Source organism: Rhipicephalus microplus, chromosome 7 (assembly GCF_043290135.1).
Source record: "Rhipicephalus microplus isolate Deutch F79 chromosome 7, USDA_Rmic, whole genome shotgun sequence".
In the NCBI taxonomy this organism is placed as follows: Eukaryota; Metazoa; Arthropoda; class Arachnida; order Ixodida; family Ixodidae; genus Rhipicephalus; species Rhipicephalus microplus.
Genome location: NC_134706.1, coordinates 35377079 through 35390892, shown reverse-complemented (window position 1 = coordinate 35390892; position 13814 = coordinate 35377079). Strand labels below are relative to the sequence as shown.

The following is a 13814-nucleotide window of genomic DNA, read 5'->3' as shown; positions in this document are numbered from 1 at the left end:
TGGTCCGCTGGCCCGCTGACCCACCTAACCATTACTCACGAGGGTCGGTTGATTCTCTATAATCAATATCTCAAGCGCGTATTACGTGGTAATGTAGCTGGTTCACCTAAGTGGGCGTATGGTACTTTACAAGGCAGAACGTTTCTGGAATGTGTGTTAGGATGAGTGTATATATGATGTACGAACAGACGATATCTCGGAAAAAGGGATCAATTATCACCAGCAGATAAATTGCTTATCTTTTATATGTTGTCGACATCGCCCGGTAAAGGCGATGGCGATGACAGTAGCAATGATGACTGCAATGTCACTGAACAAATTGAAAAACACATAACCAGCGGTTGTCTCGTTTATTCAGTGGTGCTCTTTCGGTTCAATTGATTCACTCCATTGTCGCCGTCGAACATCACGCTGATGCATTTTGCAGCAATTCGCTGACCAATGTGTTGTCAGCACCAGCAAAGATGTAATAATAACGTACCACGCATTACTGGCTTAACTGCACATGTCTACACGAACGCAATCGGTGCAGCCACAAGGTTGCTTTCTGAAGAAACCATTTCCGCATACACATGTCACACCACTTTTCTTGCATGTTGATTGCCGATGCGTACCATCATTGAAGCTGTCACGGCCACAGTATTTCTCGCTGGTATCGGCTCCTTTTGTGCCCGTTACCTCCCGCTGGTTCCTTCCACAACTGGAAGAAGGCTGGACTGCATGAAAATATTTTTCAAAAATACATGGCCTAATTTGCAATAAGGAAGATTAGAACCATATGTTTGCATCACCTTTTCACCCCAAAAACAATTATGAAGTGTAATTTTACTAAAGCTTATTTAAAGTAATGCCAGGGTCTCCAGCCCACATCAGCTACCCGGTCGAAGTCACGAAATTTAGTCCGACGAAGCGCCCAAACAGTGAAATAGCGGCATGAGCAAGATGTCAGCTTACGTTACAACTTTATTCGCTAAACCTTCCCATACGTCACGTACTGGGTCAGTTCCCGTATATGGGTCGGAACCATGGTGTTAGTTCTTAGGCCGCGGTCATTCAAGACGAGGTGACCACATTTGGTGCTTTACGAAATAAAATGCACAAGACCAGTCACCACTAGTAGCTCACGCGAACATATTGTTATTAATCGCGAGAGACGAGAAAATCATCCCTCATCATTATAGCAATGTCACAAAAACTTGCGAAGTCATTTAAAAATGTGGAAAGAAGAATTTCATGTGTGCATCACATATTTGAGCTTCCTGTACTGAACAATTACTTTTATACATAGGTAAATATTTAAGGGGACAGTTTCCACATGTAGTACGCTTATTACAATATTACACATACATATAGTTACTATATTACGTATATGACACATACTACATTATCACACATATTGGCACAACAAAAACAGTAACAAATAATACAAGCACGCATTTGTGACAGCAGAATTAGGTTAACTAACTACGCACTTATATTAATCAAGCGGGTGGATACTTACACCACGCGAAGGTTGTTTCGAAGACGACGAACGCCACAACAGCGATCAGGAACATTCTCCGCTTATTTTGGCCACGACGCAACATCTGTGAAATTCGGCAGCGAAAAATCTCATTTTCGAGTCTTTGGAGCGTGTTTCTTCACATCTGCGAGCAGAATTTTGCTAAAAAATAAAAAAAATGCGAATGACCGCCTATAGTTGAAGACCGATCACTTTTGCTTGCAGCACTTGCATATCGTATTGTGTTGAAAGTTCACTTTGCGCGAAAGAAGATCAAGTGTAACCGAAGCATGAGGGTGATGACAGATTGCTTTAAAGATCAATAAAAAGGCAAACTACTTCTGCCGCAATAATAAATCATAGCTTCACAACACCGAAAACACATCCCTCTTGCGGCCTAAAGATTGCTTGGCAAACGAAAGAACGTGCAAAGTGAAAATCGGACTTTGTGCTGGGAATGAAATCCCATTTTAAATTTTTTTGAGGGGGGAGGGAGGAGGAACAAACGAGAAAGCCTCAAATTGAGTAAACTTGGTGCAGTGAAATTTCGTTTAAGCAGGCGGGAGATTACGTGTTTGGTTGGTATCCGCTAACTAGAATATTAGTGAGATCTAACCGATAATGATACAAAGGAAAATGTGGCGGGCGTTAATAGGAGTGATTGTAACGTAAATGTGAAAATATAAAAATGGCGAAAAGATAGACTTGTCGCCAGCAGGAACCGAACCTACGACCTTCGAATATCGTCCGATACTCTACCACTGAGCTATATACAGATGACGGCCATCCTCCTGTCCCCTTTAGAGGGTATTATGTTCGTTTAAACGTGAGAGCGTCTGTCAGCGCCACCTGATGTCAATGTGTCGAGTGCGGAACAATCTTCTTGGCTGTCGGCGTCATGTATCATGAGAAATCATTACTATCTGGCAGCCAACAGCTCGTAATAGGGTAGCTTATTTTTGATCGAAAGCTCGCGCTCCCTTGCTCAGTCATTAACTCTTGTTTTCTTCGTCTTGCCTTGCGTCCATAATTTTTGCAGGGAGCGAAACGACTACTCCTAAAACACGCTCTAAGGAGCCCCGACATGGTAGCCCAATAATTGCGGTTTTCAGCTAGATATAGAAGTCACTGATCTATCGTGTCTATAAATATATGAAACGTGAATGCGAAATCAATGTGCCATTTGAAAAATGAGGCCCAGACGTGTCCGGCTATAAACTACTACTGTTGCCCGCCATTTTTCTGTGGCTTGAGGATACGTCAAGTACAACATGAGCGTAGCAGTCATCTTGTTCCAAAGTTTGAGCAGCTGTAGATCGTTTACTTTTAATGGCAAGCTGAAGGAAACTGGAATAGCTCAATGGCACGCAAAGCGGATCACGGAACCAAATCGTTCCATGGAATGGAGGTGATTACATTGCAAGCAGCCTGTTAAGTCATATCAATAGCAGGAAACACTTATGCGGGCTCACGAGTGTTTCCCGACTGTCATAATAATAATAATAATAATAATAATAATAATAATAATAATAATAATAATAATAATAATAATAATAATAATAATAATAATAATAATAATAATAATAATAATAATAATAATGATAATAATAATAATAATAATAATAATAATAATAATAATAATAATAATAATAATAATAATTATTATTATTATTATTATTATTATTATTATTATTATTATTATTATTATTATTCATGAGTGTTTAATGAACAAAAACGACGATATTACTACGAGAGACACTGTAGTGGAGTGATTGAACAATATCGATCACCTGTTGTTCGTTAACGTGCAACTGAATCCAAGTACACGGGCATCAGACATTCTCGCCTCCATCGAAAATGCACCCTCCTTAGGTGGGATTCGATCCCGCGACCTTCGTGTTTCCCGACCACCAGGAATTTCGCGTGTTTATGAAAGTATTCAATTGTAAATTAACTGCTCGGCCAAGTATGCTTATGTCTCGCTCGCTAGCTCGTCTGTGAACGGAACAGAATTGACCCACACAACACAATTCAGGATAAAAAAAGCGGCGTCATGGTTCTTTCAAGCTATCGATATGTCTGCGGCTCACACCTCACGACAACTCGCCAACTTTTATTAGAGAACGCCAAGATATTCACCGAGCTCGAGTAGCCAATATAGAATGTCCACAACCAGGAATCGTGTAGAATTTTTAAGCTCAAGTACAGGCCTGAGCTCGTCAGATGTCGATCGAATAACGGGCAAACCAAGGCGGAGTTCTTTTCTCCTCACGCCCCGCCACGGTGGTCTAGTGGCTAAGGTACTCGGCTGCTGAACCGCGGGTCGCGGGATCAAATCCCGGCTGCGGCGGCTGCATTTCCGATGGAGGCGGAAATGTTGTACGCCCGTGTGCTCAGATTTGAGTGCACGGTAAAGAACCCCAGGTAGTATAAATTTCCGGAGCCCTCCGATACGGCGTCTCTCATATTCATATGGCGGTTTTGGGGCGTTAAACACCACATATCAATCAATCAATGCTTTTCTCCTCACATGATAAGTGTCATTCAAAAGAATGGCACCTATCATATGGTAGTTTCGGGACGTTAAACTCAACTAATCATTCAAATGAAATCATGAATGGCACTTCGCTTTCAAAAGAATGTAAGCACACTGACGTATACGCATCTGTCTAAAATGACAATTAGATTGTAACCTTTGCACTTCCATGGGCTTATAAGGTATAGGCGAAAATGAAAAGCTGTGCTAGCTTAAAGCTTGTGACATTTGTTATATCTTTCCGTAAATTCAAACTCTGTGAGGCATCATGTGTGTACGGGCTGAAATATGCTATGCGTTTGATTCTTTTCGCTAAATTTCCGCGTGAACAGTGAATCAAGTAACACATCGTTGGCACTTTGCCGTTTTCAAATGGAAAAAAAAAGTGTGGATAGAAGAATAGCAGGAGATGTATCGGGAAAATGACAGAAAGCTTTTTTTTCTTTCTTTCTTTCTTTCTCTCTTTCATTCTTCCTTTCTTTCTTTCCTTCTTTCTTTTTTCCTTCCTTCCTTCCTTCCTTCCTTCCTTCCTTCCTTCCTTCCTTTCTTTCTTTCTTTCTTTCTTTTTTCCTTCCTTCCTTCCTTCCTTCCTTCCTTCCTTCCTTCCTTTCTTTCTTTCTTTCTTTCTTTCGTACCGTGCAACGCTCTTTTCCAACTGCTCCTTCGTGCCGAGAAATGGACCTTCATCAATGTTCTCGGAGGCGGAGCACTTGAGTGGATAATGGCAACAACAATGGTCATCCATTCATGTCCAAGCAACAATAAATGCGACAAGTTACCTCAATAAAAAATCAGATTGCAAATCAGAAACTGCTGATCACCGAGAAGATAACGATTGAGAAATCATCAATATTTGAAAAAAAAAACCTGCACAAGTGTACGCAATCAACCAGCACACATTCGTAGGCAACGGACTACCCACAGAGCAAATTTCTTTTAATAGGGGCGCTCAGGAGTCAATGTCGTATTTCGTGCACTACTTGTAACTAATCTATCAAGTACACGGGACGGCTTCATGCTCTCTCATAGTATAGTACCGTGGACTCTAAGTCGTTAACAACTTTTTCTAAACACACATGTGCATTGGCAGCTGATGGCTGCGTGTAGTGCTTTAAGGCGTTCACAATTTATTCGGAGCACTTTCGGCGGCCGGAATGCTCAGTGTGAACGCGGCCTAACGCAGCGCCTTCAGAGTGCCATTCACTGATTTTCTTACGCAGAACATCAAATAAACGTTTTTTTTACTCTCTCCAGACGCAAGACTATCGTCTTTCGACAACATTTATAGTAACTTGTAGATTCGGGCCAATTTTTTACACGTGGTTCACGTTGTGTTTTTTTACTGATACTAGTAATGGTCAAACTTTATACAGTAAAAGCTCGTTAATTCGACACCCGTTAAACCGGAAATTCGGATAAATCGGACGGCTCTATTGGTCCCGGCCAAAGTGCATGTTAATTTATGGGACCAAACCTTCGTTATTTCGTCGGAATTCGGCTCCGAACCGCTTAATTCGGACAAATGCTGACGGCTGCTGCTACACAAAAGTGTGATAAAGCAGCGCTGGCACCACTTAAGTGAAACCGAAACCTGAGTGGCATCGCCATCATCATCAACTAGTTGGTGCGATCGCAGCGTCACCGAACGTCGGCGTGTTCTTCTCCATTCAGCGCCTCCGACGCCTTTTTGCCTAGTGTTGTTGTGTCGGATCCATCTCTTCTTGCGGAGTTCTCTTTTTCTTCTATTGTGACCGTATTTGCATGCCACCACCATCGTGCGCACCTGCTAGAGCGAATAATCCTATGCTCAGAAGCTGGAAAGTTGTATCAAGTGGACTTACTCGGCGCAGTGCACATCATCGCCCACGTGTGGAAAAACACTCCGCCGCAAGTCATCGCCAACTGTTTTCGGCACAGCGGTTTTGTGAGGCCCGAGCATGCAGCAGTAGCTGACGATGGCATCGAGGAGGTGTCAGCCGAGTCCACCGACGATGACGGCCCGACTTTCAATGCTGTCCTTCCCACAGATGTGACCTTTCAGGACTACATCGCGATTGATCATGGTGTCGCCACGAGTGGTCTCCTGACCGATCAAGTGATTATTAAGGATGTCACGGGCGCCCATGAAGACCATGATTCCAACGAAGAATCATGCGAGGAGATACAGCCGCGACCTCATCGCACCTCACGGGACGTCTCGGAGGCACTGCTAATATTAGAGGACGCTTGCCTGAACACTCCCGACAGCTTGCGTGTTGTTGGCCATCCGGAACAGTTAAGAAAAATTGTGATGTCAGCCGGAATCTGCCTGAAAACGCAGACGACAATTACAAAATACTTCAACAAATGAAGGTATGCTGCTGCAGCTTGATTTTAAATGTTGTTTTCTTTATTCATTCGTTAATTCGTATTCGGTTAATGCGGACAGTTGTTCCGGTCCCGTGAAATCCGAATTAACGAGCTTTTACTGTATTATCATCAATGGCGCACGAAGAGCAAGAGGAAAGACTCATTATAATTATCATCATGCCGCTCGGAGAACAAGAGAAGGAAACTTCTGTTAGGCGATGGCGTCGGCCGAGTATGCTACAGCTGGATACGCTGTACGTAATCAATCTTGCGTTACGCCAAGTGACAACGATGGCAGTCTTCTTCTCCTTTACATGCTCTGCACTTAACGAATGCTAGCAAAGTTTGAACGTGCGCCGACGGCAAGCGCTCTGGCAAGAGCCGGAACACACGCGCAGCTCAAACAAGAGCCGCAGAGATAGACAGGTAGAGTAAATAATGATAGTAATGATTGCTGGTGTTTGGTGTTCCAAAACCGTCACATGAATATGAGAGACGTATGTAGAAGAGGGCTCTAGAAGTTTCGACCACCTGGGGAAATTTAACGTGGACCCGAATCTGAGCACACGGGACTACAGCATTTCCGCCTCCATCGAAAATGCATCTACCGAAGCCGGGATTCGATCCCGCGACCTGCGGGTCAGCAGCCAACTGCCTTAGCCACTAGACCACCGTCGCGGTATTTAACAAGAGCTTCATATTGGTGGCAAAGTAGGCTTGTTGGTAGACATGCACAGGTATTTCAAACAGCGCAACGACGGGACGCAGGATAGAGCACACAACATCAGGCAGTGTTATGTGGTCTATTTGGGGCCCGTCTTCGCGCTCTTCGAAATAAATAAGAAGGCTACTCTTCTAACTGTAGCGCTTGAGTCGTTCACACTGCTAGCCGTGTCTTATTAGCTGCGGAACTGTTTAAGCTTTTATCGCAGAGGTGCCGCCTGAACAAAAAACTATGCAGCGCAATTACTAGGCCGGTGACCAGAAAGTGCTCTCTCTGTGCGCTCCTTCAACGCTCGCATCACACCCGGAACACATGCGCCGATTTGTACGACGTGGAATGCAATAAAACTGATGGGCAAGAAAGCAAGCGCAGAAAGAGAGAGAAAGAGAGAAAGGGAACGAAAAGAGAAACATATAGATGGCATAGCTCAGATGGCCTTTTACGCATGCGTGGCCCTTTTATGTGTGGTACATATAGTTTCTGCAACGCCGCAGATGCATATCTGTCAGTTTAGCTAACGATATTTCTGTCAAAGCACACACAAAAAACAGTTACCTGAAAACATAACATATAACAATCACAGTATGCAAACAAAATTTTAGTACAATATGGCACAAATCAAACAGGTTGAAAAGGCGTAATACACATGTCACAATCTCGCAACATCTAAAACAAAGCCCCATTGTCCCTAATATTTCCTATATCTTCGGAAGTTTTGTTCCACTCTCTAATCGTTATTGAAAAGAAGGTGTTGGCAAAACAAGTGGTTTTGTATGAGCATTCTACTTTATTCGACTGGCATGCCTTAGAGTGTTATGCTGGTGCTAATAGGTGTTTCTACTTATTAATTTCTTTTGGGTGATAATATATGCTGTGCAAGATTTCTAATCGAGGCTTCTGTCTTCGAGGTTGTAGAGTTTGCCAGCCAAATGGTGCCTTCATTTGTGAGATACTTGCGAATGGGTCGGAATTCTATAGTAATCAATCGGGCTGCCTGATTTTGAACCTCTTCTATTGTTTCCGCAAGATACTTTTGAGCCAGGTTCCAGATAAGACAAGCGTAATCAATTATGAATCTTACACGTAAGAAATAAAGGGTCTAATTTATCTTTCTTGTGGCACAATGCAATTTTCGGCAAAAAAAGCCTATTCTTCTAGCCTTTGGGATCATTTGCTCTATGTGTCTGTTCCAATGAGATGAGTACGTTATTTAAATTCTCAAGTATTTACACTCTGGTACTTTTTTTTACTGCTCCGCCATCGGTACTGTATGTGTACAGGATTTCTAGAAATCTTTTTGCAAAGCTGACGTGGTTCCACATCGAAATACTTGAGTGCATTCTCCATGTGGAGCACAAACGTGTTGCTGCAGTGTTTTGATCCTTTTGTATTGATTGGGCGTCTGCGAGTGAAGTATGTGACGGTAGATGTCGCACTCATCTGCGAGAAGTTTGAGGTGCTTCTGCCACGTGCAACCCCAAAATTTAAATAGATGTCTTCAAAAGGCGTCCAAGTGTGACGAGAGTGGTTGGCGCGCGTGACGTCTTTATTGTACTGCTGAGCTCTCAACAATATTCAGCGGGGGTGAATGCTCCTCCTTGAGGGAGAGAGAGTTTAATGAAAGGAAAGTTTTCTGATTGCAAGCTTGACAGTTGCTCGAGACGAGGGGAATAGCACTCGTTGAACACCTCCTCCCCCCAAAAGACAGCATGGCGCACGCCTAAGGCGAGGGTGGTGTTTCTGGTTTGGCATCGATCCAGCAAGCCAATACAGAGGCAACACATAACCAATACAACGTTTTATTTCCCATGAAAATACGTTAGCTAAGCAAGAATAAACGAATTAACACCGCATATAAACGAAGCAGTGACGCCTTCTCTCACGGCTGCCGAACGACATGTCGTAGTGGCACCACCGCGTCTGCCTGTCTGCTCCTTACGTGGCCCAGAAGTTCTCCTTCCTCATTATATTCTTACAAGCTTCAGCAGCAAGCTTCGGTGTCAAGAAGAGCCTACTGCTGCCTGAGAGCCATGACCCTGTAAAGGTGTTTCTCGCCTTACTGGAGCATCGACCACCGCTCGAAGATAACCGGCTAGCGGCGTTGCATCCCTGGGGGTCATAGCACGTTCCAAGCCTGCCAGGGTAGGTGATGCCAAAAACTAATGGTGCTTCAAGAGTCCATGCGTTCTTCGTTCGGAGATGTGGACGTTCTTTCTCTCCTTTCAAGCACGAAGGACTCGGGAAGCACGGTGCTGGTCCACCATGACGAAGCGAGACGTCGCCTGCAGTGACAGGATAGCCGCGTCCTTTATTGGATGCAGGTCGGACGCGACCCGGTGCTGACTGTACGTTGTAGGAAATGTGGGCAGCCGCGTCCGTCCTCGTCATCGTCGCTGTCACGGTTGTCTTGGGAGGAGGTCTACAGCGTCTGATGCGGCGCTCGAAGTCCTCGACAGCGGTCTGGAGAGGGATGCCTTTGCAAATCGCCAGGACCGGCAGCGAAGAGTGAAGTGGGTACCCCAGCACGACTGCTTGCTTCCCGGTCATGCCCTCGTCCGGCAATGCGAGAGCCTCCGATTCTGTGTGCTCACTCGCAATGACTTCCTCTTCTCCCGTGAGGATATCAAACTCGCCCGAGGCTTGGGATCCTCTGCTGTCCCATGATGGTGAAGCATTGACGTTGCATATCGGCGTCGTTACGGGAGTCTCTAAAAACTGATCACTCGCAGAAGAGCGCCGAGAAACGAGACGGTCGTGCCGCGTTTCGGGAAAAGTCGCACCGACGCTCACCTTGATTCGCTTCGTGTTCCTACGTCTTGAGATGGGCGAAGAGTTTTGGAAGGCTTGCTTACGTGTTCGATGACGGCGCGGGCGGCCCCTCTTAGAACGACCGCAGAACGGCAGCTTTGACTTTAACTCCGTCCTTCTGCGACGCTTCGGAACAGCGACGATGGTTGACATGCCTCGAAGATGCCGGCTAGGGCCCTGGTAATTCGACTACGGGCGAAGCACGTTCAAAACGCGCTGATACTAGCAGCAAGATTCTGATTGCGGACGCAAAATGAGTATAGCGTGGGCAGGACGCGGACCGGCAACCTGACAAAACTGAAGCACGACTGTGCGTTCCAAGAACGAGCCACAGTGCTACGTCGAAGCTGTGGGGACACGTGGGAACGTGCGCTCGTGGTACCGAGAAGAAGATAATGATGATAATGGTCTCGTAGAGATTACACTCACCCATAAAGCACCGAGATGATCATGTCATAGTTTCCTCTCATATAGCTCATGCCCACACTGGGGTAGTGGCGAATAATTGATTATATAAACTTCATGAACTCTTCGTACTATTAGGTATTGATAAACAAAAAAAACGAATGTCAGACGGAAAAAGCGCAGTAATTGTATATTAGTAGATTAAGAACAGGCAGCTTAATGGTTATCACGAGTGGAATCAGAATATATAACATCAAATTGAAGGCAGAAATTTTTTGCGCATAAACTTTCTCCTTTTTTAAAGAATACAGCATGCTTTTTGCTGCTCCGTTCTGAGATTTGGTACAGCGAATCTTAATTGTGCCTGGCTTCTAACGAATCGTATAGCCAGAACACGTAAACGTCAGTGTTCGGCAAATTAACTGGGCTCGACTGATCCGGCAAAACGTCTCTTTGGCCTAGTTGGTTCATAATCGCAGAAGTACTTTTACAGAGCAAACGCACCAGAAAGAGATGACACACATGGCGCTGTGGGTGACGCCACGTATTGACGAACTGCGACACGTTCATGTGCTCCGTCCTTTACCCCGACTCCGCGTCGGCGCTGCACCACTACATCTGATGGGGAACAACAACCTTGTGGAACTCGCTGCAGAAGATGCATTTCTGGAAGGTTTTGTGCAGGGTTAACCCTACAAGCTACTCGTGCATGGTTAACACTACATGCTTGCATCAAACATTAGCGTCATTGAAGCTTTAGTAAACATACCAGATGGGAACTCTGTTAGAAGAAGACTGAATGGATGCCCGTGCGACGTGCTCTCTCGTGTTTCGCAGTACAGAAGTTTCCACGGGTTCTTAATGTCCTACAATGACACTGTTCAAGGTGCATATTCTTTGGCAGCAGGCGTATGTGAAAATGTTGCCTTGTTTCATGCGCTTTGGTGGTCTGAACACCGTGTTGAGCGGTAGAGTTTATGCCGAGGTGCCAAGTATTTGCCTTCCCGTAGGGCTTCGCGCTAGTCTTCAATATTGAGCTATTCTTTGATCCTCTGTGAGTTAGTAAAGTGTATTATGGAGTCCCACAGTGGTCGCATAGGTTTGACGCACGCGCGTAGGTCTTGATTTTGGCGTTGTGTATGTAGCATGTTCTTTTTTGATTGGCTCCAGTATGCCCTACAGCATCAGTTAAATAAAAATAAAATGTTCTGTTTCCTGTATGAAGGCCAGGAGTGGTGGATGCAGTGGACCGTGGGGCCAGTGCGTCAAGTCAAGTGGTCGGACGAAGTGGTGGTGAAGGCTGCGTAGGTGGCGATCGATTGCGAGCCCGGTGAAGGCCCGGGCAAGTTTGCAATCAAGCGTTGCCTCTGTGGCCGGTCAACGCAGAATGGGCATCCCATTGGAGAAGGCGGTGCACCTGAAATCCATGTAGCCAGGATTGCAGCAGCCAAGGCAGCGCCCACTCGAATCCTGCTCAGCGCAAGTTTAACGTGCACTGACACGCACGTACACCTAAGAGTGAACACGTCGTCCTCCCGCATTTTGCCTCCGTAAGAAGGCGGCTACCGCTGCCTGGATAATAGGGAGTTTTAGAATAGCGCACCGCGAGCCCTTGCGGTGCGGTCGCTGCCACTGCGCATGCGTCGTAGCGCGAGTTAGAGTTCGCGTTCGCGCACCGCACAAAAAAAATTCGGAATTGCGTGTGGTGATGGCGGCTTGCATGTGGCCAGCGAGCGCTGGTTTCGAGGCTACGGTGTCGCTGCGATCGTGCGTTGCGGTTCGCAGCAGCGCAAACGCTATTCTAAAACTCGTATGGCGCCTGCTACGCACGCAACGCCCGCAGTGCTTGCAAACGGTGTTCTAAAGCTCCCCAATACCTGTCGACCATCGTTCTAGCGGTCGAACAGCACAACCACTAGACTAACGTGGTGGGTGAACACAGTTTCAGTAGCTGCTCGGTGTAATGATGCAATATGTGAAAGTCAAGGCAGGTTGTTGATGGTAATGGATAAATTCTTGTGCTTGGTGGCATGCCCTTGAAATTAACTTGTAACGAATGGCGCCGCTGTCGCGTACTATTACTTCCGGGTTCACTTAGAGGAAATATATTCCAACCTTGAGTCAGATTTTTCATATAACTCGGGTGATTACTTTTTAGATGCAAAGCATCCTATGGTCGAGGTCAGCCCGGTGTTTGGCGTGACCACTCTTTCTGCGCATGCTCGTCCCGTCTCCCTCACTCTCCTCTGCTACGCTTTCCCTCTTTCGCCTCTCAACACGGACGCAAGCACTCGCCCGTGACCTCCAAGGTGTTCTGGTGGAAGAGTTCTCTTGTACGTTGTTGAACAATACAAATTTGCAGCATGGCGGTTAACTAAAAGCAGACTGTCAGTACCTGTGTCCAGTCGGAGTCTCCTGTCTTCCACTACCCATTAGCAGCGATTGGCAGGTTCCAATAGGAAACTTCGGTCTATCACTGGGTGTTTTGCGCCTCACCAGGTTTCTCTCCTGCGCAACCCCGCGATGAGCACCAGTGTCAACGCCGCCACCTGTGTAAACGTTACCGCGCGCTGCTTTACATCTACAAGTGGTTCCATTTAGCGGGAGATGGTATATATTTTTTTTTCTCCTGTGCCACGAGTCTTTGTGCCATCATTTACATAAGATTTTTATTTATTGTTTACATTTGTCGCGGAAACCTGCCATTGGCGAGTATTCGTTGGCTCGGTGTGGCGAATGAGTTAATAGATTCCCAATCATATCTTATTTGCGGACAGCATTTATCGGTTAAAATGGTTAAACGATGGCTATTTCAATGTCGCATATTCGCGTTACTGCTTTGCTCCCGCCCCCCCTTTTTTTAGAGGGTACTGCTTAAACCGACCAATAGTCCGCTCAGAGAAAACACAAAAATATCAGCATCATGAAGCGGAACACGCTCGCTTCGTCCTCTCCTTCCTCTTCATCATCTTATAGGCAGGCGTTCTATTCTGTGCCGAGTCCCCTCATCGCTCCCCTACCCGCCTCCACAGGTAGACACATGCCCTTGTGTAAGTGGCACGCGTCAATGGTGGTACCTGAATGATACCCTACCTTAAAACAGCACATATGAATGTTACGATTTCAATCGAAGCTTCCCACAGGGGCGCCAATGTAGTGCAATTGTTACGGTACTCGGCCGCTTACTTGAAACTGGCAGGTTTGATCCCACTGCGGCAGTAGCATTTTCGATAGAAGGGGAAAAGATGGATGCCTCACTTTGATTTAGGCGCATGTTAAAAAAAGAAAGTCCAGCTGTTTACAGTTTTCCGGAGTACTCCATTACATATACATTGCCTCATAATTCTATCGATGTTTTGGCAAATAAATCGCCAGCATAAAACCCCCAGCGACGTTCTATAGCGTTGATATACGGCCCCCGTAATCTACATTTTTTGTGTTCCGGTAGGGCACAACGTTGCTGCGGGCTTATTCTAATTGAACGATGAAAT

At 45.6% G+C, this 13814-nt stretch overlaps 1 long non-coding RNA gene across 1 annotated transcript; it reads right to left on the bottom strand.

Moving 5' to 3' along the window:
• Positions 1 to 333: 333 nt before the first annotated feature.
• Positions 334 to 1616, bottom strand: LOC142766903 (uncharacterized). The gene is made up of 2 exons (XR_012884648.1): positions 1502 to 1616; positions 334 to 716 (listed from the first exon to the last, which is right to left on the bottom strand). It is a non-coding gene; the product is annotated as an uncharacterized LOC142766903 (long non-coding RNA).
• Positions 1617 to 13814: the final 12198 nt, after the last annotated feature.